At 42.3% G+C, this 10,322-nt stretch overlaps 1 protein-coding gene across 1 annotated transcript in view; it reads right to left on the bottom strand.

Annotated features, from left to right (window-relative positions):
* The window catches only part of LOC128686405 (discoidin domain-containing receptor 2-like), a 34,746-nt gene extending 24,624 nt beyond the window's left edge, over positions 1 to 10,122 (bottom strand). The window contains 1 exon segment of the mRNA XM_070081284.1: positions 9,854 to 10,122. The gene's annotated coding sequence lies outside the window, so the exon portion shown is untranslated.
* Positions 10,123 to 10,322: the final 200 nt, after the last annotated feature.

Here is a 10,322-nt window from a genome sequence, read left to right as displayed (position 1 = left end):
TATGCTTGGGGTGAAATTTGACTTCAAACTGACCATGAAGAACCCCGTTGTAAATCATGCAAACAAGGCAGCCAGGAATCTTACAGCACTTCGACGTATCTCGCATCGGCTTGAGGCACAAGTACACTCACGCCCTGAGTATGCTCCACTTTCTTGGTTTGCCTGCCCCCCTCATTTGCGATTGTTTGACAGAGTAGAGAATAGAGTAAGACGTCTCGTCTATCGCCTGGACCCATCCTGGATAGATCTGTCATTTCAGCAGAGCCTTCAAAACAGGAGGGATGTGGGTGGCCTTACTGTTATGTACAAGGCCAACAATGTCAAAGTACCACATTTGGATCCACTTTGAGGACAGCGTGAGGCAAGCTTCTATACCACAAGACGGGCAGAAAGCAGCAACTTCACTCTGGCTGTACCCTTCTCCAGAACATCACTTCATCTGAGATCATTTATCCCCAGGATGACTCGAGTCTGGAACACATTCGTGCAGCATTATGACGTCAACGATATAAAGTCAGTTGATCAAATGAAAATGCTGGTCCACAGATGGCTCCAACTTCATCTTGTTCCCTACTTGTATGTTTCTATTACAACCCAGGAGTCCAAAAGGCCTGTTATGTAGGTAACAGCTCTTAGCTTGTCAATAAAGCTAGGGATCCTTAACATAACCTTGTCAAACCCTGTGTGAAAGAGAGAGAGAGAGATAGATAGATAGATAAGGAGAGAGAGAGAGAGAGAGAGAGAGAGAGAGAGAGAGAGAGAGAGAGAGAGAGAGAGAGAAAGAGAGAGAGAGAGAGACGGGCAGAAAGCAGCAACTTCACTCTTGCTGTACCCTTCTCCAGAACATCACTCCATCTGAGATCATATATATACCCAGGATGACTCGAGTATGGAACACATTCGTACAGCATAATGATGTCAACGAGATAAAGTCAGTTGATCAAATGAAAATGCTGGCCCACAGATGGCTCCAACTTCATTCTGTTCCCTACTTGTATGTCTCATAACAATAAAAATGCTTTCAAATGAGCTGATGTAGGTAACAGCTCTTAGCTTTGCCAATAAAGTTAGGAATCCTTAACCTGTAAATAGCTTGTCAATAAAGATAGGGACGAGGAATCCACAAACTATTTCCTTCATGTTCCATGATCATACAAAGCTAACTCTTCATATATTCACAAGAATATCCTCCCCTCTCTCTCCCCTCTTTCCCCAACCACTCCCCCGCCCACTCCCCTCCGAGGCTCTCTCTTCCTTCAGGACCACCCTCTCACAGTCTCCTCCTCTTATACAATCTTCCTCACACCCCTCCGCTGTCTCCCCTCTCCCTCATCCCACTATTAACGCTCCACCTCCAACCCCTATTGTAAATGTCTCCCTTCCTCCCTCCTCCATATTGACTGTTCCTTCCCCCTCCCATGCTAAGCATCCTTCCCTGAAGCCTCAACTGAAAGTATGCAGCGGTCCTGTACGGTTGATTTAACCGTCTTATTCAGCATTATCTACCTATCATTCACATTATCTACCTATCATTCACATCCATTCTTTCCACCTATCATTCACACCCATCCTCCATCAGTCCCACCCTTTAAACCCTTCCACGCATGTCTTCCGCCCATCTGTTAAAAAAAACCACCCACCCCACCCCTCCCTCCTACCCACCCCACCTCTCCTTCCCACCCACCCCACCCATCCCTCCCACGCACCCCACCCCTCCCTCCCACCCACTCCACCCATCCCTCCCACCCAACCCCTCCCTCTCACCCACCCCACCCATCCCTCTCAACCACTCCACCCCTCCCTCCCACCCCACCCCTCCCTCCCACCTCTCCTTCCAACCCACCCCGCCCATCCCTCTCACCCACCCCGCCCATCCCTCACAACCACCCCACCTCTCCCACCTGCTCTGCACGATTCATTTCAATCCTCAAAATTTATAACTAATGAAATAAATACTTCATTTGTATTGCTTTAACTGTCTTCATTCTGCTTTCTTTGTGGCGCTGCTTTCACTCTGCCTTTATCTTTATGTAAGCGAATATAATGCCATATTAGTTGGGGGGTGAAGTAAATGAGACAGAGTGGGGGGGGAGACTTGAGGGTGAGGGTTTAGCGAGCCACTAATCAGTCTAAAGATCGACAAACCAAATGATTTTTTCATGAATGAGCCTCAAAGGTTCATCAATGTATGACAGATTTCCAACATTACCCTAACTCCGATAGACTTCGAGAAAGTCACTGACAACATGCCCATGCACTCAGCCCCAGGCCTAGACTCGTGGAACACTGTATTCATTAAGAACTGCGAGAAACCCCTCTCATGTGCCCTAAATACACTATGGAGAAGTAGTTTGGACATGAGTGAAATTCCAGTCACTAAAAACAATGGATATAGCCCCATTCCACAAAGGTGGCAGCAAAGCATTAGCTAAGAACTACAGACTAATAGCTCTAATGTCCCACATCGTAAAAACCTTTGAAAGGGTGCTAAGACGAATGATTGCGAACCACTTGGATTCCCAAAAAATGCACAATCCAGGGCAACATGGGTTCAGAGCAGGTCGCTCCTGCCTCTCGCAACTACTGTATCTATTTGGATGCACTGGAAGAAAAAAAAATGCAGATGTAATATACACAGACTTTGCTAAAGCCTTTGACAAGTGCGATCACGGCGTAATAGCGCACAAAATACGGGCTAAAGGAATAACTGGCAAAGTGGGGAGATGGATCTTCAACTTTTTAACCAATCGAACACAAAGAGTAGTTGTCATCAGTTAAATCAGAAGCTGCCATAGTGAAAAGCTCTGTTCCACAAGGCACAGTACTCGCCCCATCTTGTTTCTCATCCTTATATCAGACATAAAGAGAGATGTAATCCACAGCACCGTGGCATCCTTTGCAGATTCTAGGATTCGCATGAGACTTATCTACTGATGACATGGTTAACCTCCAAGAAGATATAAACCAAGTTTTCCAATGGGCAACGGAAAACAACGTGATGTTCAATGAAGACAAATTCCAACTACTCCGTTGCAAAAAACAGGAGGAGATAATAACTAGAACTGAATATACTAAAACTCTGATCATACAACAGAGCGGAAAAATAATGTGAGAGACCTGGGAGTGGTAATGTCTGGTAACCTCCAGGTCTCACTTTCAAGGACCACAACAGTGCCACGACCACAACTGCAAAGAAAATGATAGAATGGACAATGACAACATTCAAAACAAGCGAGGCCAAGCCAGTGATGATTCTTTTCAAATCACTTGTTCTCTCTAGGCTGGAATATTGCTATACATTAACATCTCCGTTCAAAGCAGGTGAAATTGCAGATCTAGAGGGTGCATAGAGAACCTTTTCTGCACATATAAGTTCTATGAAACATCTGAACTACTGGGAACGCTTGGAAGCACTTGTCCTGTAATCATTGGGAACGCAGGCGAAATATATCATAATCTACACTTCGAAAATCCTGGAAGGAATGGTCCCGAATCTGCACACAGGAATCACTCCCTACGAAAGTAAAAGACTGGGCAGGCGGTGCAAAGTATCCCCAATGAAAAGTAGGGGCGCCATTGGTACACTAAGAGAAAAAACCATAAGTGTCCGGGGCCCAAGACTGTTCAACAGCCTCCCACCATGCATAAGGGGAATTACCAATAGACCCCTGACTACCTTCAAGAGGGATCTGGACAGATACTTGAAGTCGGTGCCGGATCAACCGGGCTGTGGTTCGTAAGTTGGACTACCAATTTCTCTTACCGTGAGGCTGCCCGGGTGTTTGTTTACTCCATCCGCAGCGCCTACAAACCCGTGTTTTCCTGTGTCCTTTCGAAATCAGATTTTTTTCGAAATGAGTAAATTTTTGCGAGTTGTGTCTTAGATATTTTCAGCACCTTATTCATATTCATGTATTTCGTATATTTGTCATATCTACCCAAACGTTTTTTTAGTAAATATAATATTAATGTTCTTGACCTATATGGAGAAAATTCCTAATGCCGGGAATTAACTTTGTCATCTTTTCCTGCATGCTTGCCAGCGTGTTTATATCCATTATGTAATATGAAAGTCAAAATTGCGTCTCATAATCTAAATGCGGCCTTGTTAAAGAAGATCAGCCAGATCAAGCAGGCTGTGATGGAATTTGGGCCAGCCGGACGCCAACAACAACTGCCCGGTTGACTACCTTTATCTTTGATATATCTTTGATGAGTTTCCAGAGTTTCCCTACTCCTGGAGTCCGGCCTTGTTCCAGGCGTGTGTGGTGCTGACCAGGCAAGCACCAGAGAACCTTGACCACAGGTCAGGTTGAGGTAGTAGAAACCAGTAGCAGGTATATCACAGGTAAGACGTATAAGATAACCATGACGCTTACATTGGTTATAATTCTTGATATAAACCCAAGTAAACCATCTTAAACAGTTTTCTAAACATCATTTTTGTCTTTGTTCAAACGAACTCTGTTTTTATTCTTCTATTTTCTTCTCATTAGGTTTGATATAGTGATTTATTTGTTTTATAGGAATCATAACTGTTTTCTTTCCAAGGGGTCACAACCTCACTTTTATTCTCGCTGAACTGCGTCTGCCACTTGTGTCAAAGTCAACCATCTAAGTCAACCGAGTAACAAAATTTCTTCCTATTTCTCGAGATTATATAATTATCAAGCTTATTTATTTCATTAGTCCTTTATCTAAACGGATATGGAAGAGGAAATCTTCACCAGGTGCCAGATCAACCAGGCTATGATGGATATGTGGGGCAGCGAGCCTCCAGCAGCAACAACCTGGTTCACCAGGCTAGCACTAGACGAACCTGGCCCATGGCCGGGCTTTGGGAGTAGAAACTCATCAAAGGTATGTCAAAGGTAAAAGTAGCAGTTAGGGGGTCATCATAAACCTCTGCTAATCACTATTTGTGACTGGTCCCCTTTCTGCTTTCTTCTAATTTATGCACGTTCCCTGTATCCCATCCGTCAGTCTGCCTCGACCCAAGAGAGCGACCGTGCTCTGCAATTTTTCTCGTCTCTTGTGTGGTATCCTCTCAAAGCTCAGTGGAAGCTCGGATAAACCACTTTAATTTTGTGAAAGTAGCTCAAGCTATGTTGAACATACGTCATTCTGCCCCCGTTCCTCTTGTTCATGTATAGCTGTGGTATAGCTTTATCCATGTGTATAGCACTCAACATGCAAGTTCTGACTCTTTTAATGAAACCTGGTTTCAGTTATTGCAATTATTAGTTATTATTTTCATGTGAAAGAGGTTATCCCGTAGGGAATCACTGCACCTGGGACTGAGAGGGAATTAAGCTTTGTCCTAGTTAGGGAAGACGAGCTCCAGTTCCTGGAGTCAAGAGCCCTTCATAGGCATCAAGACACGTTCCTTGATGGGTCAGTTACTCCAATAAGGTATGATTGCGCACATGCAAATAGTCTTAATTCGCTTGTTTTATTCATTTGACTCTGTTTTTTGTATACAACTTGAAAAGGTTTTTTGCCTTTTCTTTTCCAAATCTTTTTTTTTTTTTGTGTTAACTCCTTTAAGAAAGTCCTTTGTTACTTTGGAGAAGAAGCTTCAGATAATATTTCGGTCCGATATGGACCATTATCAAACTGTGATTGATATACTTTTATCAACGTCATTATTTTACTATTTTTCTTCTATTCGAAAGATGTATAAATGGTATACAATACCTACAACATGAAGAATTGTAGTTCTGCAGTCTTTCTCTTATGTTCTTGAATTTGTATTGATAAAGCAACTGGATGGCGAACGTCTACAAATAATGATACCCAGATGTTGCACATACATTTAAATCTTCACCCTAAAAAGATGTGCTTCTGCTATGTATTCATGTTATGTTTGCCATAGTAACTCCTTTATAATCTTAGTCATAAACCTGTGCACTAATATATCGCCCCTTTCTTAACTCTTAATGGAAAAAGATGATCTGGAAAAAGAGGATCTTTCTAAGGAAGGCCTGGTCATGAAACGGGCCGCGGGGGCGTTGATCCCCGGAATGCCCCAGGTAAACTCCAGGTAAGGCTCCTAATGCTTGTGATTAACTTAATCCTCCTTCCGTACTTAATATAAACTTCTGAAGGAGATAACATGGAGGCTAGAACTACATGTTAATTTTTGAGCATTAAAATGGTGTAAAATACCGACAGGTTGTTAGGTAAGACACATGTGCAACAGTTAGGTAACGTTATTTCGAAACGTTTCGCCTACATAGTAGGCTTCTTCAGTCGAGTACAGAAAAGTTGATAGAAGCAGAAGAGACTTGAAGACGATGTAATCAATCCATCACTCTTGAAGTTTTGAGGTGGTCAGTCCCTCAGTCTGGAGAAGAGTATTGTTCCATAGTCTGAAACAACATTGAGTTGAAGTGACAGGATGGAGCCTTATATACTCTTCTCCAGACTGAGGGACTGACCACCTCAAAACTTCAAGAGTGATGGATTGATTACATCGTCTTCAAGTCTCTTCTGCTTCTATCAACTTTTCTGTACTCGACTGAAGAAGCCTACTATGTAGGCGAAACGTTTCGAAATAAAGATACCTAACTGTTGCATATGTGTCTTACATGTTAATTCTTAAAAGCTTATTACGCTTATATGATTAAAGCAATCATGTACTTAATGCAACCACCCTATAAAACTGAACTTAAGAGTCAGTAAAAACACCTTTACATTTAGTCTAAATAAGGCTTGCTTTCAAGACAGAACCTTGGAGCATTCCACCCGCAACAGTACACTACAACGAAATTACTAAATTTAAATAATCACATCATTTTTGATCAAAATCAAGTCATAATCCAGTGCTATGCTAAAGTCGAGGCATATATGAAATTATTTTCCATTCTCTACCGTTTTAAAAGAATTTGAGAAGCATAAGTGTAATCTGGGAATCTCTCATTAATCTGCGTCTTTCAAATCGAGTATAAAATATATGCAAGTATGACTTCCACATAATAGATGTTAATTAGACTGCTTGATAGCGATTTTAATGCTCCATCTCTCATTTGTAAAGCCAGTTATTGTAGGATCGAGGTAAATATGGAACATAATTTAACTTAAATTCGTATGTCTGACTACGAACTTTGTTCCGAAAACTATTTAATTACCATACTTCCAAAAGTCGTTCATTTAGCTATATTTATTTTCGGAAACTCACCTTGTTCTTCCGTAACAGAATAAAAAAAACATTAATAGTACAACCCATTCGAGTTTTCCTTACTGCTAGTAATGTCACAGGCCCTTTATGCCTTTGATGCGTTCACGATAAAAGAGCTCTTCTAATTTACATTCATTCCAATTTACATTGGGAATTTTCGCATTTCTGTATTCCTCGGAGCAAGACACTTTTATAATTAACGAGCCTTAACCCAAGACAGAACTCCCAACAATGCATTCAACCTGGACTTAGGAAAGCAATGGTTTGGTAACAAAGTTGTAAGTTGAGGAGTGCCAACCAATCCACTAGTGCTGAAGTCTGCTACTCACTATGGTGGCAGTCACCTACTCAACAGACTCAACAGTGCTGAAGTCGACTACCCTAATTTAAAATAAATTCACTGACTTTTGGGGTGTTATCTTAGGTAATTTACACCATGCATGATAATTTAACTTTTATGTACCTGTACTTAAATAAACTTACTCAGTAGTCCTGAAGTCGACTACTCAATAATGTTGAAGTAGTCTACACATTGAGATGATTTTCTGCCTGGAGTCTACCTGGAGGGTATTCCAGAGATCAACGCCCCTGCGGCCCGGTCCATGACCAGGCCTCACGGTGGATCAGAGCTTGATCAACGAGGTTGTTACTGCTGATCCGGTACTGACTTTAGGTATCTGTCCAGCTCCCTCTTGAAGGTAGCCAGGGGGCTACTGGTAAGTCCCCTAATGGCTGGTGGGAGGCTGTTTAACAGTCTTGGACCCCGGACACTTACTGTGTTTTCTCTTAGTATACTAATGGCGCCCCTATTTTTCATAGGGGGATATGCTGCACCGCCTGCCAAGTCTTTGCTTTCGTAGGGAGTGATTTCTGTGAGCAGATTAGGGACTAGTTCCTCTAGGATTTTCCAGGTGTAGATTATGATGCATATCTCTCGCCTGCGCTCCAGTGAGTACAAGTCAAGTGCTTCCAAGTGTTCCCAATAGTTAAGGTGTTTGATGGAACTTACATGTGCAGTAAAGGTTCTCTGTAAATTCTCTAAAATCTGCGATTTCACCTTTCTTGAATGGAGATGTCAGTGTACAGCAGTATTCCCTACAAAGAACAAGTGATACAAAAAAGATCATCACTGGCTTGGCATTACTTGTTCTGAACATTCTCATTATCCATTCTATCATTTTCCTCGCAGATGTGATAGTGGCACTGTTATGATCCTTGAAGGTGAGATCCTTAGACATTGCCAGTCCTAGGGCCTTCACATTACTTTTTCGTTCTGTGTGATCAGAGTTTATAGTATACTCAGTTCTAGCTATTATTTCCTCCAGTTTTCCAAAACGGAATAGTTAGAATTTGTCTTCATTGAACATCATAGTGATCTCCGTTGCCCATTGGGAAAGTTGGGTTATCTTCTTGGAGATTTGCAGTATCCTCAATGGATGATACTCTCATGCAGATCCTAGTATCGTCTGCAAAGGATGATACAGTGCTATTGTTACATCTCTGCCTATTGAGCAGAACATCTACTGAGGATCTCACTTTCAAGGATCACAACAGTGCCACGATCGCACGTGCAAAGAAAATGATAGGATGGATAATGAGAACGTTCAAAACGAGAGATGCCAAGCCAATGATGATCCTTTTCAAATCACTTGTTCTCTCTAGGCTGGAATACTGCTGTACATTAACATCTCCATACAAAGCAGGTGAAATCGCAGATCTAGAGAGTGTACAGAGATCCTTTACTGCACGTAAAAGTTCTGTCAAGCACCTTAACTACTGGGAACGGTTGGAAGCACTTGACTTGTACTCGTTGGAACGCAGGAGGGAGAGATATATCATAATCTACACTTGGAAAATCTTCGAAGGAATGGTCCCAAATCTGCACACAGAAATCACTCCCTACGAAAGTAAAAGACTGGGCAGGCGATGCAAAATGCCCCCAATAAAAAGTAGGGGCGCAATTGGTACACTAAGGGAAAACACCATAAGTGTCCGGGGCCCAAGACTGTTCAACAGCCTCCCATCAAGCATTAGGGGAATTGCCAATAAACCCCTGGCTGCCTTCAAGAGAGAGCTGGACAGATACCTAAAGTCAGTGCCGGATCAGCCGGGCTGTGGCTCGTACGTTGGACTGCGTGCGGCCAGCAGTAACAGCCTAGTTGATCAGGCCCTGATCCATCGGGAGGCCTGGTCATGGACCGGGTCGCGGGGGCGTTGATCCCCGGAATAACCTCCAGGTAACGCCAAGTAGAGCCTTTCACTAGTGCTGAGGTCAGCCACTCAGTTTTAATGAGTAGATTATGTATTCCCTAGTGCTGAAGTCATTTAGTTGCTAGTGTTTAAACCATCTACTAGCTGTTGTTGAAATCATCTACTCAATTGTGTTGAAGTCATGTAAATATTGATGAGTAGATCATCACTCACTATTTGTTGAGTAAATCTACTCAAGCATTGAGTAGACAATCTACACGCTGGCAATGAGTAAATTATTTTCAGCTATCTACCATGTGTTTCAGGTTTTCCATAAGAAAACAAGACAATACTACGAGCAAAGTGGAATAAAATATACATAAAACTGCACTTAAGAAAAATCCTAGGAAGTTAATTGTCACTTAGGGGAAAACTTTTGAAATTTTAAGTTTTAAATTATAACAAACTTTTGGGTAAACTTACCAGAGACTGGAAATTTCAGTGGCCTTTCTCGAATTATTTTTTTTTAAATCCGCTGATATTGTAAACTCAGAAAAAAGAGGATATATTTTCAACACACAGGTAAGAATCTCACATCACAGGCGGGGAAACACATGAAGGTGTTTTGTAAAAGTCGCCAGTTAGAAGCGAAGTCCACTGACGACAATGGTCAAAGAGTTTCTCTCAGAGTGGCGGAGCGTGCGAGAGACACAACCTCACCCCGTCACTTACGGCTAGACACTGACTGGGTTTGGTCGACCTGCGCCCAGCCAGTGTGTGAGGCAGCCATCACCCCTATACCCCCCAACACACACACACAGTATATATATATACACACACACACAGTATATATATACACACACACACAGTATATATATATACACACACACACAGTATATATATACACACACAGTATATATATATACACACACACACAGTATATATACACACA

This window comes from Cherax quadricarinatus, chromosome 6, assembly GCF_038502225.1.
Source record: "Cherax quadricarinatus isolate ZL_2023a chromosome 6, ASM3850222v1, whole genome shotgun sequence".
In the NCBI taxonomy this organism is placed as follows: domain Eukaryota; kingdom Metazoa; phylum Arthropoda; class Malacostraca; order Decapoda; family Parastacidae; genus Cherax; species Cherax quadricarinatus.
Note: the sequence above shows the minus strand (reverse complement) of the source record. Positions and strands in the feature narration are given on the sequence as shown.